We start from the raw sequence: 16,901 nt of genomic DNA on the forward strand, positions 1-16,901 counted from the left end.
TTGAAGTATTCACTAAGGTCCCTTAAAGTTAAACAGAAAAGAAATATCAATCAGCACATTTTTACAGAGAGCAGAAACCTGTACTAGATAGTACACCACAAAAATAATAATAAAAAAAATGTAGAAATGGAAGGATGTTTAGATGAAGACTGAAATCTGGGAGACCAGGGGCACAGGTAGGTAGGAATGCATCCTTTAGGTGGATTTTGATGCTGGGGTTTTTGTAATGCTTGAAGCTTCAGGTTGGATATTAGGAAAAAATTCTTCTCATGAAGAGTGGTAAAACATTGGGATGGGCTGCCCAGGGAGGTGGTGCAGTCACCATCCTTGGAGGTGATCAAGAAACATGGCGATGTAGCACTGTGAAACATGGTTTGATGGGGATGGGTTGATGGAATGGATGATTTTAGTCATCTTTTCCAGCCCTTATGACCGTGATTCTATGATTCTAAGCTTTGAAGGCCAAAAACTTTATAATGCCTCATTGACATCTACTCCTCAATCTCATACCTTCAAGAGCCACTATTGCAGTTCAGAGCTGTGCTGACCTCTTTCTGGCTGCCTGCAGCCACACCAAGCCACTTGTTGCTTCTGGACCAACTTTCCCCACCAATCCATTCCCCAGAGCTGGGGAAATCCTCGTCCCACAGCACAGCCACAATGCACCACTCCAGCTGTACAATGAACCCTCCTGAGAGACAAAGATTTAGCCATCATGGTTGATGTTTTATGAGTTTGTCAAACTATTTGTTGTGAATTGTTTTTGTTAGGCAATTAGCTCTGGTTGCAAACCCCTCTGGGCTTCTCAGTATTGCTCGGATGGTTGTGATAAACAATTTCCAGCCTATGAATTGTTTTGGGAGGGGATCACTTCAAGTAGCCCTATGATGTCTGAATGTTGTGTGTTTTTAAAAGTCAAATGGTGTCACTGAAAAACTGCCTCTGTTCAAGAGTGAAATTTTAGTGCATTTGGGGGGAAGAAAACCAGTCTTCCTACAGCTTTTCAAAAGCACCAGGGGGTCCCGTGAGTATTATCAGAGACTGTTTTTAACAACCAGCCACCTACTTACTTACTGCACCAAAAAAAAATTGCAGATAATTTCTTTATTTTCTCTCTTGACCATATTTTCCCTCCTTCTCTTAGGAAATAATAAGGCTCATCTGTACAAAGTAGAAAACTCTCCAGGCAGTTCATTCTGCTCAGTTATTTTTCACACTGCAGGCAACCGTTGCTGCTCCTTTCCTATCTGTCAACTTTTCCCTTTGTTACAACTTGTTCCATGTCCATCCCCAGCTATCAGACTACTGAATCATTCTCACCATATGTTAATACTAATTCTAAACTATTTGAAAAGCAAAAAGAAAAGTCAGTAGCGGATGGTCTGTCTTCAGAGCCTTTGTTAGTTATGGGTCAAACCAGAGCCCATCCCAGCCTAACCTTTGTGCTCTTGAAAACCATCCCCTATTCCCTGAGCCACTGCCGCACGTCTGTAGTTCTCCAGGGAGCTGTCAGAACCTTTATTCATCGAGGAGCTCAACTAATAGGAAGAGCCCACCTGCTCCAGGGTGACTCCGTCTCTCCCCACTGCGATGCTTGCTGGGATGTGATCCTTGCCTGTTGTCATGACCTTGTTTTATTGGTTGTTCTAATAGAAGCTGAAATGGATATTAGTGGTAATTACTCATTCTGCAAGATTCTGTAGGTCGCTCTTTGTACCAGAGTTGAGAACCTTCATTGTCTACATTGCTTAAGTTACTGAACACTGTGCCATCAGTTCTGAATTAGTGCTCATTAATGAGCCTGTGGTTCGAGAAATTCCCTATTTATTATTCAGAGGCCAAATATAATTCAGGCAGCTGCAATGCAACGCTACTTGCCTGACTTTTGATCTGTGATGGAAAGGCCTGGCTTTGGTTTTATGGTGGCTTTTTTTTTTCCTTTTCTTTTATTTTTCTCCCCTTGGAGTGCAGGAGGGAGGCGTACAGCAAGCAAAGAGCAATAGAGCAATAGATTTTTCCCCTCCTAGCCTGAAATCTCTCTCTTAGGTACCAGACTTCTTTCAATAAAGCTTTTTTTTTTTTTTTTTGGATGCACTAATATCTTCTTGATTACTGTGTAGATAATTCCAAGATCATATTAAGTTTCTCTATAATCTTGAAGGTGTCTAGTCACTGTATTAACCCTCTGCATTAAATACTCTCTACTATGTCTTCCACTTTTGCACCTGCTCCTTCTGCGCTCTTTCTTTCCCTCCTGAACACAAAAATCTGAGGCACTCACACACTGACAGCCTGCTAGTCCCAACTGTTTTAAGCTGTAGTTATCTCCTTTCTGTTCTTTGACTGGTTTTGGCCCTTTGGTGGCAATCACAGTTCAGGTGGTGCCTCCAGCACCTCCCCAGCTAAGCTGGCCTCTTCTCCTTACACCTTTGGTTCCCACCAATGGAACAATCTTATGGAAAAAAATAATTATACTGTGTATTTGTGGCAATGGAAAGGAATCTGCATGAGTGGGATCTCATTTTCTATAGGGGCACTGGGAGTGCTTGGAGCTCAGTGCTGGTTAGGGGCTGCTAATGGATGCTGGCAGAACCCTGAGGGCAGGGCACTCGTGTGGCACCATGCAGCACAACACTGCCAGGAGCCTGCAGCTCCTCACTGAGCAGCTCTCATGTAAGAATTAACAAAGATATCACCGTGGTAGCAGCAGGGATGGAGAGAAATCTGGGACTGACACTGCAAGTGGCTTAAAGCAGCGAGTGTAACAGCAGGCTGTGGGGCTGGTGAGTGATCTAAGGAGAAGGCAAACCCAATGCTGGCTGGTTGATACTGTGCTGCCTATGCAGATGCACTAAATCCTATAGCATTTGGGGGAGAAAAAGAAAGGAAAAGGACACTAAAAAAAAGAGTTCTGTGGGTTTTGAAATCAGATCCACAACACTTCCCCTTACAAACCCCATGAATATTTAATAAAGTGGCTGAGAACTGTCGAGTTCCCTATCACCCCTCCCTGGCAATCCTAGCATTGTTTTTCACTATTTTTTGATTTGACAATGGAGCACACTTGTTTTCTTGGCCAAATCACTGTTTTGTTTAGGCAACATTTCACACATAATTATCTGTAGGGAATGAGGAACTTTCGGAGGAAAAGTCAAATTAGCAATTTTAATGCTAGAAAATTCTTGAAGAAGTGCAGCTTGGGTAATTGATAGAGACCTAATCTTTACAAGTTATAGCAGTCTTTGAAGAGTCCCCAGCATATTTAACTTTATTCCGTAATTGTATGCTTGGGCTCTGAAGATATCTTAAGACTTGCTATTTATCTGCCTGGTGAGGCGCAACACTTTCTTATTAAAAACATATCTATCATGGTTAATGACTTGATTTTTTTCCTTTAATACAGTACAATGACAGGTGTAAAGAGAAGATGAGCATCAGATGCTTGAGCAATATGCTCACTGTTTCAAGACGCCTTGAACATCAGCATTCCTTCATGGTGCCAGAGGAAAAAAAAAATACGCTACACAGATTACACGCTTGTGTTAGATAGAAAATAGTACCATTTGCAGTTTCAGTTAAAAGCATGTTGAAGTGCATATGGAAAATACCATTAGGAGGAACTCCAGAGCGCCTGAGTAAAATGGGTCATTAGGCTTTCGTTTGTTGGAGAGTGTCTCCCATCTGACAGTGCAGAATGGTAGCATTTTTAGCAGCTTATGTTCCCAGTTACATTAAACAGACAAACAGATTGACTATTTTGCATTTCTCATTTGACAACAGCTTGTCTTCATTTGCAGCACACTGGTGGCTGAGCTGAAAGCATGGCGGATGAGTGTATCCAAGGTCCTGGTTTTGAATAACAGCAGATGCCAACGTTTAACTTCAAAATCAATCAATTCTTTTTCCTGCGTACGGATAAAAGGTCTAGTGAAGTGCCTGAAGGGCGTTTTCTGCTGTTTACAGCTGAAAATATATTAAAAAAAAAAATTCATTACAAAATTTTCTGCCAGAGATGCGGACGCTGGTGATTTTATGAGTAGGTATGTGAGAAAGTGTTTCTAATTGAGGGGTGCTGCAAATATTGCGCGAGGTCTGGTGGAACTGCAAACTTTTTGAAGCCTTTGTCTTGCAGATACAGAAAGATGTAAAAATGTTTGATTGCTGTCAGATTGTGGGTGAGACAGAGCTGAGCAGGCTCTGGTGACCACCTGTTCTCCTACCTGTGTTTCTGAACACTGTCTGTGGTTAGAGCAGGAGGAACTCATGATCTGCAGCAGTAGGTCATAAAATAATTGCTGTTCATATTCTGTTCACATTCCTGGGATATTTGGCTTGCAACCACAGTGGCCCATAATTTTTTTTTTTTTTTTCTTTTGTGTAGGGGGGAAAAAATGGCAAAATGTGCATGGGATCAAAACTGTTGAGGATATTTGGATCTGAAGGCAGCTGAGGCAGGCTGTGAGTCACAGCACTGGGGCACTCACAGCTCTGCCTCCATGTGATGTGCTGGGGATTTTGGGAAGTGCCAAAGAGCTTAGGGTCTCCTTATCCTCCAGCCATATGCAACCACAATGCAGAAAGGATGATGTTTTCTGGGTGTCCATAATTGGGTTCCTGGTAGACATGCAGTGTCACTCTGCATTTTCACTTGAAACAGAAGAATCGGGTTGGTTTCATTTTTTGCCCCACACCTGGCTACAGTACTCCACTCCCTGATGAAACTGCAGAGCCTTTTGGAGTAGGAGCAACATCCATCCCTTATCAGTGAGATTTAGCACTGTCCACATAGCACGAAAGATTCACGAGGTAGTAAAATGTGAGCAATATAAAGCTAATCCCAGTGTCAGGAGCATTTGGCAGGGGAGATGTAGGTCCGATTACAATGTGAATTCTAAATCCTTCCCATTTTAAATCAAATTCTACTCCAATAAGAGGCACGTTATTTTCTGCCCAGTAGCAGAAAAATATCAAACCCAGCAGCCCATGCTGGGTGATTTCTGTCATCATTAGGCTGTCATGGGAAAGCAAGGGAACTGCTTCTCTTGCTGCTTTTTGGCAAGCTTGGAAGGCACTACCGTAAGTCCCCATCTGGAGGTTGTGGCTGGGGATATGAAACCTGACCTGAGGAGGTCCAGCCCAACCAACTACAAGAAAAATGCATAAGGGAATGCAGTCTTCAGTGTTTCTGAGCCAGCCAACCCATAGCACTGTGTATGAGTTCAGGGCCTTGACTCCAGCTTGTGATTCCAGGGAGTGAAAGCTAGACATGGCAATGCCTGAGGTCAATGGTTTTCTCAGCCTGAAGGGGACAGGGAGAGTCCGTGGAGGCTGATGCTGCAGGGACATGCAAAGAACGCCTGTGGTATCCCCCAGCTCCTGCTGCAGACTTGTCCTTCTTCCATGAGAAGTTCAATGATTTTGGCAGCTGCAAATAGCCACAGGATAGGAGACAAACCAAAAGATGGTGGTGGGAAGCCCCTGCCACTGAAATACTTGTTTTCTTCTCTCACCCATCCTCCATGAAGCTTCCCCTCTTTAGGAGCACTGATCACATAGACGGAGCAAATACTGTTCAGGACCCTAAAATATCATTTGCAGCTCATTAGAATGAATGGTAGGTTTTATCCAGGTTTTTCTAGCTACAGTGGAGAAATGATTTCTTGATTTTTTCTTTCTACAAAGACATTGATGTTGAGCATTCTAAAATCCTTTGAGTAAGGTTTATTTTACTGTCTGGTTAGTTGTGTTAGACACATCTTTGAGGATCTGGCTTGGCACTGCAGGAAATGCAACAAGAAAAACTGATTTTGAATCTGAAATAATTTTAAATAATAATTGTAGAACACATCTGGGAAAAGATGTGTTGCTACCTAAAACATACAGACCAACCCTTTGCCAAAGTATCTGATATTTGCTATACAGGTACATCTGGCACCTATAATTAAGTTGATCCTATCTTGTACTTTTCTAAAGCAGGTTTTTTGGCAGATTCGTCAATCAAATTTAAGTATGAACCATGGTCAGGGCCCACTGGATAGATCTCATCTGATGAGACATCCACGTGGACTTTTATTGGGCTTCCTATGGGCACAGGCTGTCATGGGTGCCCCTACATGTGGCCACAATGTGTTGCCTTTGGTCAAAGCTTTTGATGATAAGGGCAGTGAAACACTGGCACAGATGGCCCAGAGAGATGGTGGATGAGCCATCCCTGGAAATATTCAAGGTCAGGAAGGATGGGGCTCTGAGCAAACTAATTGAGCTGTAGATGTCTCTTTTTGTTGCAGGGGAGTTGGACTAGATCACCTTTAAAGATTTCTCTGCATTCATAAAATCATATAATCAAGATCGAAAAGATAACTAAGATTGTCTACTCCAAACATCAGCCCTTCCCACCAAACCACGTTCCTCAGTGCCACATATCCACAGTTCTTGAACACCTCTAAGGATTCCAGCTCTACTTCTGTGGGCAGCCTGTGGTGCTGTGTCACCACTCTTTATGAGAATATTTTTTTCCTAATATCCGACCTTTAGTCCTAACTTCCGCACAGCCAAAACACAGCCTGGCACCAAAAAAGTTCCTCTACCCGTTTCCTTTTTGTTTTGCTTAATATATTCCATTACATGCTCCTTGATAAGCCCATTTCTATCCCTGCTCTGCCAGATTCATTTACTCCCACCTACCCAGGCAGCAATACTCTTCCAGCTTGGGCTGCATAATGGAGTGGAAAACTCTTCCTACTTGACTTCTGCACATGCACACGTTTAGTCTTGCTCGCTGGAAACCCAGGCTTTCTGTTCCCTTCTCTGCTGGAATATGTTCTGTTCTATCTTTTTCAAATAATCTTGAGGTTCTCCCAGAACTGGTGCTTGTTGTGACTATGTTTAGCCCTCCAAGTTCCAGCCCGTTCATAACGCGATGCCGGTGTCTGCACTCTATCATCGTGAGGCGTTTGCAGTGATTAGAAAGCAAGAATAGGAGATTAGAGAAAGCCAAGAGCTCTCTGAGGCATAGAGGGGGGAAAAAAAGAAGGGGAAAACACTTTCATGGCCACTGGAGTGCAAGAGGTCTCAGCGTGTGGTCAGAAGATATAAGCAAGTAAAAAGTTTGACAAAGGCCATTGCTTGGGCTGCTTGCATGATTGTTTCACAGTAGAAAGAGCAATAATATTGATTCCCAAACCGCTGTCTGTCCTTTTACCTACAGGTATGTATTTTGATATTCAAAAGCGTATTGCTTTTTTGACAGAAACATTAAGAACAGCTATGGAAAGCACCACAGCCTAAATGACCACGTTTTCTTTCTTCTCTTTTAAAAAAAAAATTGTTGCTGTTGCTAGGGCATGCATTTGGAGCTCTTTGTTGCCTTAATGGAGACTGAAACATGTGTAAAGTTTGGTGTTTGCTTTTTTTATTCATCAGTTGAATAAAAAAGCCAAGCAGACAAAGCATTTGTAGTGCAAGAGTGGAGTGCAAATCCCTCCCTGTAAGCTGAACAAAAAAGCTCATTAAGAGGAGGTGGGATTTCCTGGTCACAGCTTTTAACTAAAGGGCAAAGGTCTCCTGTTAAGTACCATACAGGACTGCGTAAAATTATGGGGGGGGGAGGGGGGAAGTCAAATATTTGCTCTTAATTCTCAGGTTAGTTTATCTAGAATGGCAACCGGGGAAGTGTTGGGAATGATTAAATGGCTGCATTGAGGCTACAAATTGCTGCTACTTGCTTTTGTAGCTGGACTTGTTGCAGTTGAGTGATGTCGCCCATCAGTGCATTGTGTGCACAGTAAAACAGTCGAGCAGTGACAGATAGACTGAAACTCAAAGCTACTCCATCACCGCTGAAGGATCCTGCTCGCTGGGAATTGAGAATGAGCACAAGCCACGCACACTGCTCAGAAACAGCTGCTTTCACTCCAGCCCTGCTCCTGTGCCGGCCGGGGCAGCAGCAACCAGTAAATATACTTTATCTGTGATCTCGCTGGGGAGGAGAGACAAGCAAAACGCAGGCAAAATAAATAATTTGGCAGAATGCTCTGCCGATCGGTCTAGATACTAGGAGTGTAACATCCCAGCCAACAGCACATGCAGCGAGGTGCTCACAAGTTAGCAGTGCAGGACGTGCTGGAAACGTTCAGAGCGTCTTGACAATTGGTAAAAGCACTGGTTCCAACTTGAGTGTCTTCTTGTTGCCTTTGTGTGCAATTTGGAGCATCTTCTGGGGCAGAAAGTAGGTGATATTTGTTAACTACTGAGTTTCAGAACCTGGTCCTCAAAGGGCAGGTCCCACTGCTGTCACTGTGCCGAAGGAAACAGTGAGAAGGAGAGGAGGAAGACTCTGGTACCTGCTCTTCTCTGAGCTGTGTTCTGCCCCTTTCCTTCCGTGGTTTCACACCTCTCTTCACCGGAGGGATTGTTTGCTAGTTCATTTGTTTTCATTACTCTGTTGGTCGGAAAAAAAAAGACAGACAAATGTACGTACAGAGGTTGAGAAGACTCAATTCTGGGAACAGGTTGATCTGAGGCTGGGGGGGAAAAAAAGTTTAGTTTATAGAGCTTGTTCCCACTAGCTATAGCTATATTTTTTCTGTATTATTTTTTTAATAGCTAATTTTTTTGTATGGGTTCATGATGAAATGGCTGGGGCTTACTATACTTTGTAAGTGCTAATTGAAGGCATTAATTAACATTAAAGCCAAATTCTTCCAGTCTTGTGTGCTAAACAGAAGCAGGTAGGTAGCACGGATATCATTTGGCATTCTTTCTGAAGCACAGATTAGCATTTAGAGTCTTAATTCTTTGCAAAAACTCATTAATAGGCAATTAATTATGCTTCACGATTTTCACCTACACCTAAATATGTGCAGAACAGCCATGTTAAACATTGGTACAAAATAAAAATAAAATGAAAGCATTCCAAAGACAATGGTTGTGCCAAATGGAGCTCGAATATAGATCTCCATGTTGCTGTGTACTCTCCACACAGAGAGCATCTTCATGGCTGACTGTAGAGGAAAAATCTCTTCTTGGAAAGAGTGGTTAGTGGTCCATGTCCTTATTATGTTGGGAAGGTCTAGCACGAGGGCACCTCAACATCAAGCTGTGAACCCTCCCTTGGGATTGTCTTATTGCAAGGATGAATTTTGGTGTTTCCTTTTTTGTCCATGCTCTGCTTTTAATCATAAGCAAAGATGTTCGATGTCAGGCAGGTATGTGCACTAGTATCCCTACATCTGAGCATAACTGCTTTTAATAGAAACAGCCTAGTGTCTGGACATTACCTGTGAACAAATAAGCTACTGTGAAGTTAGAAGTTGTCCCGTTCCAGAATTAAGGGTTTTGTTTTGTTTTCTAATTTTAAATAAATTGGCAGGGCTTTTGAGTAGGCCTGAATCTGTCTTTTTTTTTTTTTTCCCCTTTATTTTTTTTGGCTTCAGATGGAAAAAAAAAAAAAAAAAGGCAGTAACCTGAAAGTCAGAGAGAAACTCAGAAGGTGAAAAGAAACCATGTGAACTGAAACCAAGAACAGCTCACACAAACGTGCTGAGAAACAAAACTGCTTCTTCTTAGCCATATATCAACACATTACTATTTTTTAAAAATATAATTATTTATACTTCAGCTTATATTTGAGCTTCAGGAAGCCCAGATACTTACAGTTTACTGGGAGCATAGAAGTCTGATTACAAAAGAGAGATTGAAAGGTAGAGAAGAATGCCAAGGGGAGAGAGATTGCAATGCACCAGGGAAAGTGGAACAAACCACATCTTGTGCTCTTGTACACCAGAGGTGGCTGAGAGCTGCTGCATGACCCAGGAGCACACAGGATGTCTGTTAGGGCTGGAAAACGAACACAGGTATCCTGAGTCACCCCTGCAAAAAGTAGCTTTTCGAACACAAGTACTAAAGAGAAAAGGTGTGGATATAGAAGTAAATATCTGAATGACTGGTTCATCCATGCAGTAATGCAGTTTTGGAGTCAACTAGTAAGGGAAGGTGGATTTGTGGGGAGGAAATTTTTTTAGGCAGGTAAATGAGGAAGCATAGCACAAATGTCCTGACACAGCGTGAAGAAGTGGATGTGTACTTACAGCAAACTGGAAGCTAGAGGTGGCAGTTAGATGACAAGAACTTTATGTCATTCAGAACCTCATCTTTCGTACCTTCTCTCCTGAAATAGGAATATACAGATGTCTTACCATTATTTCTTATGATCATTTTATTGCCACCAGAACAAACATTCAGTAATCCCTGTCTTTGTGTCAAATGCAGTTTCTAATGGTGAAGCTATGAATCTAGGGGGAAAGGTAAAAGGCTGAGGAGCTACAAAGGAAAGTACCTGTCTGCTCCTCCTCAGAGTAATATTCACCTAAGAAAGTCAGCACACACCTTTTTGGGGTGGGCTGCCACAGTGCCTTTGAATGGTAGACTCTTCTGCAGTCCATGTTGAATAATTTTGGTATCAATTTGTAAAGCATGGGAATCACTTAGGAAAGGGGTTATACAATCATACTTCATCCCTGGAGCCATTTAAGGCCAGGCTGGATGGGCCTTGGGCAACCTGATTTAGTGGCTGGCAACCCTGCCAGTGGCAGGGGCGTTGGAACTAGATCATCTTTGAGGTCCCTTCCAACCCAAGCCATTCTCTGATTCTGTTTTCACAAGAGATGTGCTTCTTTCAGTACAGAATCATCTCTCCCATCACCCAAGTCACTTCAGCCCCATTTCACCTTATAGCAGTTTAGGTTTGGAAATAAAAGTATAATATAGCATCTTAGCGAAACTGCAGTCACATAGGTTTTTAGCACTCAATTAACCACCATCACAGACTTCTTAGTGTACAAGGAAAGAAATAAATACCTTGAACTTCAGTGCCTCGAAGGGACAGGGGGAAAGAAATGGTTATTCTTACTTTCATTCTCATTCTTTCTTAAAAGTCTTCTCCGGTAAGCTCAAATTGTGCAGCTGATGAAGTGTTTTTCTGTGCTGCAAGTATTAAAGGTGCTGGCTAATTTAGCTATCATGATAAATGCCTGCTAGGAGCCTATTTTCCTGAAAGAGTAAAGAAAAAAAGGAAACCTCTTCTGAAAATTGGTAAAAATTACAGTATTTTTCTTTGTATGAAAAATATTTTGAGGGAAAATAACCTCAGATAATATGAGATAGTGTGAGCTAATGTGTTACTTAAAGAAAGAACATAAACTTCAACTTCTAAGATATGGGCAGGGGAGAAGAGTGGCAATGCTATGTTCTTGTGACCCTATCATGTTGCTGACACTTGGCTGCAGTTGTTAATGGAGCTGCTGTACATCAGAATCATAGAATCACCTGAGTTAGAAGGCACTCATAAGGATGAGAAGACAGTATTATCTTATGGAAGAAGTGAAATTGAAATACACCAAACTGCTTGAAGAGTCCCAGGCTGCCTCTGGACCAGATGGGCTGTGCAGGTAGTCAGGAATATCCAAAGATCAGTTAGGGAAGTACATTTATCATCTAAGCAATTTGTCATCTCTTATGAGGATGAGGACAATGTACACTGAGTATAAGCAAGTGGGATGCTTCCCAGGGGAAGAGGAGAGCACACCACGATTCCTCATGCAAGTTTAATGTCACCTGCCACCTATGTGAGAAAACAAGCATGGATTGGCCTCTTTTCCTCTAGGGAGAAATGTCACTGCTCCTGGGGATGCTCAGTCCCCCCCTCACAGCTGATCAGAGACCCCAGGCTCCCTTTGACAGCAATGGGAGGCAGCCAAGCATGATGCTTTGCATCCCCTCCCTTCCCAGCTCCCTGCCCCACCAGACCAAAACTATATATAGATCTGTAGGAAAATTATTATAAATCGCCACTCTGCAAATGGGTGTGTATAAAAAGAAAAGTTAACTCTTCAGCTGAGCTGCTGAATCACAAGTTTTTGCCTCGGGCACATTTTTACAGCCCCTGCAAAAACAGAGGCATTCATGGAAAGTCTGACGCAGCGTTAACTCCCGCTGCACTGGGAGTGGTTACTGAGCTTAAAATGGTCACTGAGTATTTTCTTCATCTTCTGTGCAAAGCCTTGTATCTGAAAAACTGCACGTGATGTTCACATTGCAGGCTACTCAACTCCTTTTTCCTTGACAAATTACTGCTCAAGCTAACGGTGCTCCAGCGGCGGGCCCCATGCTTTTAGCAGCACTGCTGCCCACAAGCCCTTTTTGTGGTTCCCTTGTCTAGCTCAATTTAAACCCAACGTGACTCTGGCTAAGAAAGGTGTTTTGCAATTGCCTACCACAAAGCGATAAGGGTCTGCTGCAGCAGATGACTTGTATGCTTCCCTAAATGAGCCCTTCACATTTAGGAAGGTCGGCCGTGTCATTTCTCTAATTTTCTAACCACAAAAATGTATATTTAGAAAGGAGCAAGAAAACTTCCTTTACCCTAAGCAATATTGCATAATGATCGAGGAGGAGGATTACTGCAAAGGTTTTTTCTTTGAGCACAATTCTGAGAGATTGGGAGCTGGAAAGCCTGAATAATAACTTATTTCAAATATGCAAAGCCAGGGCTTTCCATGCGTTCCGGATCCCTTTGTGTTTCAGGATCATGCTTGGTACATTAGGTGCAATCCCTGCTGCTGTAGCCCACACCTCAGACATCTTGCATGTTTGCTTCTGGAGAGCCAAAGCCCCTCTGGGATGCTTCTGCTTGGGGCCATGATGTTCACCAGTGCAGCCTCCTTTACCCCAAGTACCTCCAGGTTTGTTTATCAGTTCTTTCCCTAACTTTCTTCCCAATATCTTTCTCTTGCTAGGATTTAAAGATATTTAGGTGTTGCTGTTATTACAGTTGCAGTACTGGGCTCAGGAGTCTGAAGCATTTAGGCACAAATGCCAAGAATAACAGCCAGTGGTCCTATGTGCCATATTGCTTCAGCCTTACCTCTGTGCTTGGTTTCTGAATCTCCCCATGTGACGGGGAGGAGATGCTGAAGTAGATCCATGCATGGAGATGTCAAGAGGTGACATGACCCATGGTTTTTATGGGGTTCTTTGGCATGCAGCTTCTCCCATAGGCCCATGACTGTGAGACAGAACATGGATTATACCTGTGTCTCTTTCATGTTCTCTGAACTTGACCCTAGAAAATCAACATCTGACAAAAGGAAGTGGACTTTTACCATATAATTTACCCTGAGGCTGAGAATCATGGAATCATTAAGACTAGGAAAGATCACTAAGCTCATCCAGTCCAGCTGTCAGCCCATCACCACTGTGCCCACTAAGCCACGTCACTGCACAAACTCTTGTTGGGAGCAGTAGCAATAAGCAGCCAGTACAAGCATATGTAGATGTACTGAGTGCATGACAGCTGGAAATTTAAAAGAAATAGATGGTGATTTGGCTTATTTGGGAAGCGAACCATCTTTCTGTCAGGAAAATGAAAATGGTTTGTAAGTTACCTATTTTGGCTGTCCCAGCTTGGGCTGTGAACACAGGTAGTTCTGTTCAGTAAGCATTTAGGAAAGGATGTTACTGCTCAATAATCACAAAACACGTTACTTTGAAGATGACTGATTTTGTGGCAGCAGGAGTGGGATCTGGGATTGTAGAGCCATATATTGGGAACCAGTGTCAGCTGGATGGGAAAAAGCTTGGCATTGTTGCCTTTTGCCCAGCCTTGTGATGGAAGTTTGCATTTCAGGGGGGGATACTGGTGTCTCTCTTTCAAACAAGATTTTGGAAGAATGCTGTGAAATGTTTCTATTTGGAAGATTAGTTTTCTCACACTAGCTCAGCAGCACTTTGTCCTTATGCACAGCCTAATGGATCAAAAGTTCAATTTGTGCATAGTCTATTACTTGCACACTCAATAAAATAGGATGCACGAATGGCTTAGCATTTTTTTTCTCTCTTTTTTTTTTTTTTTCCCTAAATGCAATTTTTCCCCTCAAAGATTACTGAAAATTACTTTTGCAAGTCAGTATGAAGGCTTATCAGTCCAACGGAGTTCAGGTTCCCATATTAACTGCCTCACATTACTGTGAACAAAAAGTGCTGTAGAAACCAATGAACTAAGAATGTAAAGTGCATACTGCTGATGTATGTCCCTTTAGTAACCCTTTCCATCACAAGATAGACTCTTCTTCTGCAAACAATTTTTTTTTTTAATTTTTTTATTTTTTTAAAGTTATATTGTAGAACCTAAACTTTCCTTCTGCTTTGGGGCCATATCAGTCACAGTGATTGTGACTGATTAACACAGAGAACAAACACTCCCAACTAAGGAAGCAAGCAGGAAGACTGCTTTCACAGCACGCTCAAGGCATATTAAAAAAATTATGTTTCAGCACAAAAGAAAAGAATTTAGCCTGTGTGTGTCAGGCTGCTTTAAATATTTTATTTTGCCCGTCTTCTGAATCAGGAAATCCCAGGAGAACGAATCCCTTGGGGCCTAGCCCTTCTAGGATGTGGCACTCTTCAATCCCATTGATTTTAGTGGACCTCGAAGGCACTTAATACTTCATAGGCTCAGTCTTCTGCTGTAGGAAGGTTACCTTGTGTATGTTCAACTGTTACAGCTGCCAGGAGATCTAATAGTCTTTGATTTAGCTGACAAAGAGAAGAGCTAGGCAAGCTCAAAATAAAAACAAGGAAAAGTTCTGTAATAATGAGGTTAATTTTCCATGAGTTAAGTTACCAAAGGATGAGCTCTCATCCTCTGGGACATAAGATCTTCACCCTTGTTTCTAAAAAAATGGTTCTTAAGTCATCATGGGTTGCATACAGGAAGTGCCAAGGGAGTCTGCTGTGTGTGGTGCTGGGATAGATATCAGGGAATTACAGAGTCACAGAATTGTGGGGTTGGCTGAGACCTCTAGAGAACATTGATTCCACCCCCTGCTAAAGCAGGCTCCCAACAACAGGTCACACAGGTAGGCAGCCAGGTGGGTCTTAATTATCTCTACACAAGGAGACTCCACAACCTCTCTGGGCAGCCTGTTCCTGATTTGGAGATGGGATGAATACTGGGAGCTTCTTTTGCTTTGAAGACATCAACACTCATTTATATATGATAAACTGTGTGGAGGGATTAAAAAGGCAAAAAGCTTGTTAAAATAATATCAGGGTAGCAAATGGAAAGGTTTAAATTATTCCTTGCTCTCTTGCAAGACTGCACTTTGGCTTTTTCTACGTGCACCACTCTGCACTTGCATCACTGCCCATCACAGGACCGTTGCCCCATGCAGACCTGCACAGTCACCCGGGTTCTGTGTCCTCCCTCTCTCCCTACAGCCACTCACAGCTCTTACACCCAAAGACTCACCGAGTTTCCTCCTCAGCCTTTCCGTGCTGCCCTCTCCACACAGCCCTGCAGGGCCCATGGACGTGTTTCATGCTCCTGCAACAGGAGGAAGCGCCAGGCCTGCTGCACACATGAGGAAGTGAGACACAGAGCAGCAAAGGTCAAAAGTTTCCATTGACTTTCAGTGCCCAGCTCGAGGAGCCCAAGTATGATGTCTTAGAGCTTTGTGCTGAGTTCTGTGGGTGACAAAGGACAGCACGTCCCTCTGCTGCCCTTCTTGGTGGCCTCCTGCCTCCCTATCCCCACGACAGCAAGGGAATTGCCTCATGAGGATGAGGATGCAGGAAAATTGCTGCTAAGTGCTCCAGCAGCAGCAGAACAGCCCTGCTCTGCTGGCCTGGCACAATGCACTCTGCAGGGTACAGCAGGACCCACCTCTTTGGCTACCTTTACCCCACTTTCAAGTCCTCCAGCAGCTTCAATATGCAGCTTCTTAATTTCTTTGGTGTGATCTGAGGCAAATAAATTCATGTTTTCAAGGAAGTAAACATGTATTTGAGCAAAAACCCTCTTTGTTATAGCCCATTCCCTTTGGGTGCCCTGCCTTTATTTTTGTTCATCATGGTACTTAGGTTGGAGAAGAGCCTCTTGCTCTGGCACACTAATTATCACTTCAAACCTTTCATGCTATGAATTTGTTATTATAGCTCCATGTTTAACATGCAATATTGTAAATACACTTGCAGATTAGCTTGCTGAATGGTGGAAATAAAAAATGAATAGCCTGCTCTTAAAAAGCTTCTCAGTTTGTGTTTCCTAATGGACTGACAGCACAGCACATGGTTTTGGAGGAGTTACTCCAGTTCATTTCACTTCCTAACATGTATGAGAGTTTATTAACCATTCACAGAACACACATATATATCTTTTCCTACACTTGTGCTAGTTACTGACCATTTTTGTGTTTGAGCAAAAAGTCATTAGAGAATGCTGCTAGGTTATAAGGAGCGTTTCACACTCATTTTTCCCAAGGGTAAATGGCGATCAGAGAAGAGATTGAGTCCTCTCTGTAAACTGTGTAAACTTAACTGTTACATGTGCCTGACTGCTGATCTAGAAGTTGATGGTCTCGTCCCACTGCTTGCAGCTTGCCATTTGCAACCATGGGTTGGGTATTTTGCAGGTGTGGGCAAATGACAGATTACTGATGTGTCAGCATGAAGGACACACTCACCAGCAGGCAAAAGGTAGGACAAAGATTAAACAGTTAGAAAAGCCCACAAATGCGTTGAGTGACATGGTTTGGTGGGCATGGCAGTGATGGGCTGACAGTTGGACTAGGTGATCTTTAGTGGTCTTTTCCAACCTTAATAATTCTATGATTCAATGCTATGGTGAAAACACTGGAAATAGGGTTTGGATCTGCAGAAAGTTCGCCTGCTGTGTTGTCCCAGTGCAGAGAGCCCAGAGCTGCCTGGTCTTCTGCCAGAGCTCCAGAATTAGTGGGAGAGAAACTGTGAGCAAATAAAAAGCAAAACTAAAACTCCAGACTCATTTGTTGTATTGCTGGCGTATATGTTTTGCGCCTGAACAAAGAAAAAAAAAAAAAAAGTAA

At 42.8% G+C, this 16,901-nt stretch overlaps 1 protein-coding gene and 1 long non-coding RNA gene across 2 annotated transcripts in view; one reads left to right on the forward strand and one right to left on the reverse strand.

The window, feature by feature from the left end:
* MAF (MAF bZIP transcription factor) overlaps positions 1-16,901 on the forward strand; it is a 157,598-nt gene that overhangs the window by 124,626 nt on the left and 16,071 nt on the right. The window lies entirely within an intron of this gene.
* Positions 7,151-15,401, reverse strand: LOC125699473 (uncharacterized). The gene is made up of 3 exons (XR_007379579.1): positions 15,308-15,401; positions 10,089-10,168; positions 7,151-8,440 (listed from the first exon to the last, which is right to left on the reverse strand). It is a non-coding gene; the product is annotated as an uncharacterized LOC125699473 (long non-coding RNA).

This window comes from Lagopus muta, chromosome 12, assembly GCF_023343835.1.
Source record: "Lagopus muta isolate bLagMut1 chromosome 12, bLagMut1 primary, whole genome shotgun sequence".
In the NCBI taxonomy this organism is placed as follows: domain Eukaryota; kingdom Metazoa; phylum Chordata; class Aves; order Galliformes; family Phasianidae; genus Lagopus; species Lagopus muta.